This window comes from Crocuta crocuta, unplaced genomic scaffold (genome assembly GCF_008692635.1).
Source record: "Crocuta crocuta isolate KB4526 unplaced genomic scaffold, BGI_CrCroc_1.0 scaffold131, whole genome shotgun sequence".
Classification (NCBI taxonomy): Eukaryota; Metazoa; Chordata; class Mammalia; order Carnivora; family Hyaenidae; genus Crocuta; species Crocuta crocuta.
This window is the reverse complement of record NW_027528977.1, coordinates 11066878-11074440: the sequence shown is the minus strand read 5'-3', so window position 1 is coordinate 11074440 and position 7563 is coordinate 11066878. Positions and strand designations below refer to the sequence as shown.

Below are 7563 nucleotides of genomic sequence, written 5' to 3'. Positions count from 1 at the left end.
ACTCTCGGGCTCAAGTTCATCCTTCACAAAGAGTCCTTCAGTGCTCAGCTCACCTTCCCATCACCCAGCGCAGATGTCCCAAGTCTGGGCAGTGCCAGGGTGGGGATTTACATCTCCTGATGAGAATCCATCATCACTCAGAGCTAGTTGCCCAAGATATGGCGTGTCCTTTCCTTACTGTCCTTGGTGGGGTGGGCGTGTCCCCTCTTGATGACATTTCTCCCTTCCTCTCTAGTACATGCCTCCCTCCCCTCACACTACCCTGCGTGACGTGCCTTTTCTGCAAAGAAGTCTTCTCAGGGACCAGGGTATGCCTCTCACGCAAGCATCCTGGGGGTCAGGGTTTTCTAACAGCTTGTGTTGACTCTTCGCTAAGTTGGCTGATGTCATAACAACCAGTTCACAACTTGGTTGCAGATGTTTCAGTGGCCTTGGTTCTATAACCATATATCCTGCCGTTCTTTATATTGTGTATTTCAGTACCACTCCTTTTTGAAAACTAAAAAGCTAACAGTGCTTGTTTTCCAAAAGACCAACCAACTCATTCATTTCCATTAAAAAGAAAAAGTGACAGGCAAAAGTTTTCTGTGCCAGCAACAGTTTTAACCATATTGACAGCAACTAAGAGCAAGAAAGGGAAGATGCAGGGACAAGGGAAATGTTGGGTTTCTGGTACGTTCCAGGCACTGTACTAGGTGCCTAATGACTGATACCTGGCACGTCTCCTCCCACACACTTTGAGGACACCCGTTGTGATCCTCATTTTGCAGATAAGAAAACCAGAGCTTGGAGAGGTTGGGCTCTGCCGGCCCTTTCCCCACAGTCTGGAACAAACTGGCAGGGCAGAGATTTGGGTACGACTTTGTCTGTCTTCCATGCCTGACACCAGACTGTATTGTGTTACAGTTAACAGTTAAACAGTAGTGGTTTCTCTACCTGTTTAGAGCCAGACAGCTTTCAGATTGTATGTTCAAGAGAGAATGAGAGGCCACTTGATCTTTGCATGGGCATTCGTTGACAGATCAAGGAGGCTGCAGGAAGTCAGAACTAACGTGCCTGCTGTGGTGTGTTCCCCAAATTTCACTAATCTGGGTCTCATAGTGTGGAGAGTTTCCTTCCCGCTAATCCGCAGGAAAAAGTGTCTCTAAGAGCCTGTATAAAAAGTATTCAAAATAATTTATTTCTCCACACAGAGGTTCCCTTGGATGAGTGCACCCATTCAAGTCGGATTAGTTGGCTTTTGGTGAGTGGAGTTTTATGTAATTAATTTCCTTTTTAAAGGTAAATATATAGCATAAGAAAGGCAAAGGAATGGGTAGATCACGTGAGAACCAAGTTTTGAAAGTGAGACCCAGAACAGATCCCAGAACTTACGGAGCTTATGGTCTCAACAATTAGATAGATGGAAGCAAAGGGAAACCTACAAATTTGGGACTGTTTGTGTGATTCTTTTTTTTAAATGTTTATTTATTTTTGAAAGAGAGACAGAGTATGAGTGGAGAGAGGGACAGAGAGAGAGAGGGAGACACAGAATTCAAAGCAGGCTCCAGGCTCCGAGCTGTCAGCACAGAGCCCAACACAGGGCTCGAACTCACGAACTCACCAACTGTGAGCTGAAGTCGGATGCTTAACTGACTGAGCCACCCAGGCACCCCTGTGTGATTCTTTTTTAAGCTCTGGATATTTCTCTGATTTTTTTAAAACTGATTTGGACAGTCCTTGGTAATAAAATTACACAAACGGGATGTATTTTTAGGAGGAAATATAATCAAAAGAAAAGGGATTGTTCTGAAAGTAAACTAGAAACAGGATCTGAAGGTGGACCATTGAAAATACTCTGATGTGTCTTGTTCTTTTCTTTCTTTTTTTTTTTAAGTTTGGTGTTTGCTACGCCGCTGTGTTGTGCTCTGTTTCCTCAGAAAAGGTATGTATTTGCTACTCTTTGGAATAATCACAAGTTTTACTCCTAAAGACCATTTGAAGACGCAGGTGCTGTCATTCCATTTCACTGCATGGACGTTGAGATTCAAAAAGAGTAATGAAGCCACATCTCTAAAGGGACAAGGATAGAGGCAGAAATCAAGCACACATCTGCTTAATTTCAAAACTCTCTTTATCCAGCTCTACCATCACATTTGAAAGTGCTTTATTCTTTTGTAAGCATCAGGTTAACTCTGGTACAAATTTGCTTTTATAGAAATTTGGATACGGCTTGCTGTCATCCAGTCCATTGGCAAATGCAGCTGTAACACAGACGTAGTAGAATTTGGGATCCGCCCCAGGGACAGCAGCTACACACACTTAGCCTCCGGGATTGGTGTATTTGCTTCCCTTCTTCCTACTTGGTTTTTTGACTTAAAAGCCTTATCTTGTGCCTTCACCCCAGGCTACCCTTGAATCCTGCTTTTGATGTAAGAACTGGATTGAGGGGCATTAAATCAGCATCAGATAAATCTATAGGTCTTCAGCCTCCTTCTGGTCTAACATGAAAGCACAGAGAGTAGCATTTTGTTGTTTGCCTTTTGTTTGAGGATTACCAGGCTCCTGCCTTCGTGAGGCCTTCATGGGCCGACAGTCTTCAAACATGTGGTCTTTCATGCCCTCGGCTTTCAAAGTATGATGAGATGTGCTGGAACTAACTTAATCAGGTTCCCTCCACCTGAGGGAGAACTCCACCTTTCACCTGCTCTTTCACTTCTGTCTTTGACTCCTGCTGGCCTTAAACAGGGCACTAAATCTCAAGGACAGAGAGCCCTGTGTCATCTTGATGCCTAGAGCCATGCCCTCCCCTAGGAGAGGGTGGGACCTTCAGAACCCGTTCTCCAAGCCCAAGGCAGACGCATTGTTTTTCATCTCCAAAGAGGGATAATCATACCTATTTACTTGTTCAAACCCCAGCATCTCAGGGCTTAACATAAGAAAGTTTATTTCTCCAGCAAATACCAGTGCCCGACAGTTGACCTTATACTCAGTGACTTAGAAATAGTGTATGTGAAATGCCGAGATGAGCACCTAACTTTAAGTTATGATTAATCATATGTTATGATTAACTTAAAGTCTAGGTTTGGACACTAAATGTTTTTCTGTAAGTTCTAGTGCCATGAGGTCACCTGTCCTCGGAGACTACGCGGTTTCCACATTTGGGAGACCAGGAACACTTTTGTGTTCCTCTATCTAAAAATGGATCGTCTTACTCTGTTTTTTTTTTGTTTTGTTTTGTTTTGCTTCTACATTGGTTAATTTTTCTTTTTTTTTCTTACTCACCAGTTGTATAGAATAGGGCTACGCATGTTCCTTGGTTCATCACACCCTGTTTTTCCTGGTCCAAGCATGGTCCTATTTGATTTTATGTACTTTAATGATCCAGTGAACGTCCATGCGTCCACCGCCCACTCATGAATAAAAAAATTACCAGTAGGTTACATGCCTTTGGATGTTCTTCCCAGCCCATGCCCGTGCCTCCACCCCGCCGCCAGATTTAACCATTTTGCAGAACTTCATATTAGTCACACAACTGCATTTAAGATTTCTTATTTTATGTATAACGTGTATACACACACACATGCATTGCTAACGTTGTTTAGTTTTGCCTCTTTGGAAACTTTTTAGACGAGGGTGTCACACTAGGTATAGCCTTTTGGTATTCGTTCTTTTTTATTCAGTGTCCTACGGTTAAGATTCCTCCACATTATTGCATGTGGCTAAGTTCATTCGTTCTGACTGCTGTATAATCGTCCATTGTATAAATATTGCCACGGTTACCCGTTCTCCCGTACAAATGAGAAGCAATACACACTCCTGATCAAAATGTGTGGGAAGCAGCAAGTGTTGCTTTGAGAGAAGCGATTAGCTTTAAATGCTTATGTTAGAAAGGAAGAAGGCCCGAAAATCAATGCACTAAACATCCAACTTAAGTTCAAAAGGGAACAAAAAGAATAAACTCCAGGGAAAGAGAAAGGAAGGACGTAAGACCAGAAACAAAAAATAGAGGATCCACAAAGTCAAAAGTTGGTTCATTGGCAATAGTAATGGGACAGTCATCTTGTGATGTTAATCGGAACAAATCAGTTTATGAACGAAAAAGAGGTATAACTAGAGATATAGCAGAGTTTAAAAAGATAAATGAGTAGTATTAACATCATTATACCAGTAGATTTGAAAACAGGCAAATGGGTGAATTCCGGAAACATGTTTACAATGCTAAAACATTAGAAAGTCTGAATTGGCCTAGCACCATTAAGGGGGCTGAAGTAGTGTTTAAACATCTTCCTACAAAGCAAACACAAGAACCAGGTGGCTTTACAGGTGGAGTTTACTCAGCTGCCAAGAAACATGTCACTCTAGTTTTATTTATTTAATTATTTACTTATTTTTAAATATTTCTTGATTTTCGTGCCTGGGTGGCTCAATGGGTTAAGTGTTGACTCTTGGTTTCGGCTCAGTCACAGTTCCTGAGATCAGGCCCCATGTCAAGCTCTGCGCTGACAACTCGGAGCCTCTTTGGGACCCTCACTCCCTCCCTCTGTGCCTCCTCCATTCCCCAGCACATGCTTTCTCTTTCTTTCTCTCAAAATAAATTAATAAACATTTAGAAATAAAAGGCCAATTACATATAAAAATATTACCAGGTTTTCTATCATAACTATTCTGGACAATTTTTCTTCATAAAGCCAAAAAAAATAAGCTTTGATACATATACGCATATAATACATTCAAGTACTCTTTTTATTTTTATTTTTTTATTTTTTTAAATGTTTATTTACTTTTGAGAGACAGTGTGTGTGTGAGTGGAGGAAGGGCAGAGAGAGAGGGAGACACAGAATCCAAAGGAGGCTCCAGGCTCTGAGCTGTCAGCACAGAGCCCGATGCGGGGCTCAAACCCACAGACTGTGATTTCATAACCTGAACCAGAGTCAAGATGTTTAACCGACTGAGCCACCCAAGTTCCCCTCAAGTACTTTTTAAAAATTTATCAAAGACTAACAAATCATCTCTCAGTGGTGTGTGACTGTGAGTGATGGTTTTTTTCTTGTAATTCTTAGTATTTTTTTTTTTTTTACTGTTTGTTTAGTTTTGAGAGAGAGAGCATGAGCAGGGAAGGGGCAGAGAGGGGGGTACAAAGGATCCACAGCAGGCTCTGCACTGACAGCAGTGAGCCTGATGCAGGGCTCGAACTCCCAAACTGAGATCATGTCCTGAACCGAAGTCAGATGCTCAACTGACTGAACCACCCAGGCACTCCCATTTTAGTGTTTTCTGAAAGTTTTGCAATAAGCATGTATTATTATACAAGGGACAAAAGCATATTAGTGCAAGTGAATTGTTAGTGTTAAAAATTCTACTAAATACATGTGTCTTTTTTATTACTGGTGAACATTAGGTGGTTTTCCATGGGCAGTGGCATTACCACACGTTGTGTGCCAGTACCAGCAGCGTCTGAAAGTGGCCTTGCTTACATTCTTCCCAGTGAGGAAGTTTGTAAGCTTTTAATAATTGTTGGGTTCTTGGGATTCCTGGGGGGCTCAGTCAGTTAAGCATCTGACTCTTGATTTCAACTCAGGTCATGATGTCATGGTTCATGAGATGGACCCCCGCATTGGGCTCTGTGCTGAAGGCATGGAGCCTGCTTGGGATTCTGTCTCTCTTTCTGCCCCTCCCCTGCTCTCTCTCTCTCTCTCAAAGCATAAATAAATAACCATTAAAAAAATAATAATTGTTGGGTTCTTAAGGTGCATTTCTTTGATTTTTATCAACAATTAATTTCCTAGAAGGAACTGGGCACTCATTTTTAGGGCCCAGGAAGCATTTTTCAAACGAGACCCTGCTTTACAATACCAGTCATGGCGGGGGGGCGGGGGGTGCTGCAGGAAGGGGAGGTTCCCTTCTCTGTCATCTGCAGATTCGGGTTCCCTGCTCTGTCTGTGTAATAATCCTGTCGTTTCTTCTTCATCCCAGTTCCATGTCTGTGACAAGCTTGGAGGCCGAGCTGCAAGCCAAGATCCGAGAGACCTGTCCTGAGTTACGGCGCGTGTACTTTAATAAGGGATTGTGAAGTGGGGGAAGAGACTCCAGCTTGTCCCACCTACCACAGCCTGGTGAGGAAAAGCCTGTTCAGCCTGGCTTCTCCCAGTGACAGAAACCTTTTAAAGATCCACATTAGCCTTTTAGAGGCGAGCTGCTCCCTACAGCACAGCACCTGGTGCGGGCCAGGCGCCCGACACCCGTCGGCTCCCTTACATGTGAATCATGGTGTAATTTACAGACATACCCTTCCTGTAGCTTTTGTAGTCATTGTTTTCAAAGACAATACACCAGCCCTCACCCAGAGTTTTAAAAAGCACTGCTAGGCATAGAGTAGATGTTCAGTATATACTCAATAAATACTTGCCGGTAATCAGTGAGCAAAAAGGAAATCTGTTTGAAATACTGAATGTTTATCCTGTTCCTGTTTCTAGTCACTCAGCAGTGATTTGGGAAAACACAAAAGCTCTGAGGCTAAGGTGTGAAAAAATGACTCGTAAACATTAAGGGAAGTTTGCTTCCAGTTGGGCAGTGGTCAGCCCCGCGTAAATGATGGGTCTTTTGGATCTGTGGGATTAAAAGCTCCTCCGTATGCTTCCCGAAAGGGACGGTAATAGACAAGTGTGGTAAGCGGTCCCTGCTGTCCACAATTGTGTGCATTCCCATTACTGGGTGTTTCCTTTGGTTGACTTCTAAATTTATTCTGTTTTACATTTTTAGGAAGTTAATCTTACCTTGCACTTGTTGACCTCAAGTCAGTGATTTACACCAAGTAATCAAATAACAGAAATGTTAACACTTGTCAGATTTGGGAAGTATGTTCAGTACCAGTGCTGTGTGACTGGGTTGAATCTGGTTGGTCTAATTTTTTAGAAGCGAGAGCCCAGCTCTGACTTAGCTACATGTCTTGTCATTCTTCTAGATCTCCTTGGCTTTCAGAAAGACATGGAAATAATGTGTATGTGAGTCAGTGACTGAATGATTTTACTTGAATATTGTCTGTGATTTTCTGCCCTGTTTGAAAATAACGAATCCACGGACCGCCGTTTACATCATCTGTAGTAGCTTCACCTGTTTTTAACGTAACGGATCGTGTTCCGCGTCTATGGACGTGCCAGGCGTATGCCAGGTGGTGGTTCTGTTGGGTGGACCACTCGGTTCACTTGTAATTCAGAGACTTGTAAGTGGGAGAAGGAAAAATGGAGCAGCTAGTTGCAACAGATTTTTCCTGACAATGTGACCAGTCTGCATTTCCTCATAAAGAAAAAATGGTGTGCCTTGTGTCTGTGTTTCTCTTTTCTCTGAAAGGATTATGGATCTGAAGCTTGGGGGCACTGTGAGCCTGCCTCTGTGCCACCAGCATTTTCTCTCTGAGATTTTCTGTCTTCAACCATTTGAGGCAAATTGGTTCCCCGTGACATTCTGATGTATTTTGCTGGCGTAGATGCTTCTCTTTAAACAGAGGTAAAAGCCTGAAATTGGAGGCAGGTCTCCATGAGGTGCTGAAAGGGGGGCTTTTAACCTAAGCGCTCGAGGCCCACC

The 7563-nt window shown here is 42.8% G+C and overlaps 1 long non-coding RNA gene across 2 annotated transcripts; it reads left to right on the top strand.

Annotated features, from left to right (window-relative positions):
- The first annotated feature begins 1173 nt into the window (after positions 1–1173).
- LOC144225888 (uncharacterized) lies at positions 1174–7302 on the top strand. Of its 2 annotated transcripts, XR_013333454.1 has the most exons (4): positions 1174–1243; positions 1877–1924; positions 5956–6095; positions 6944–7302. It is a non-coding gene; the product is annotated as an uncharacterized LOC144225888 (long non-coding RNA). The 2 variants fall into 2 exon arrangements; XR_013333453.1 differs by having other exon boundaries at positions 5956–7302.
- The last annotated feature ends 261 nt before the right edge of the window (positions 7303–7563 follow it).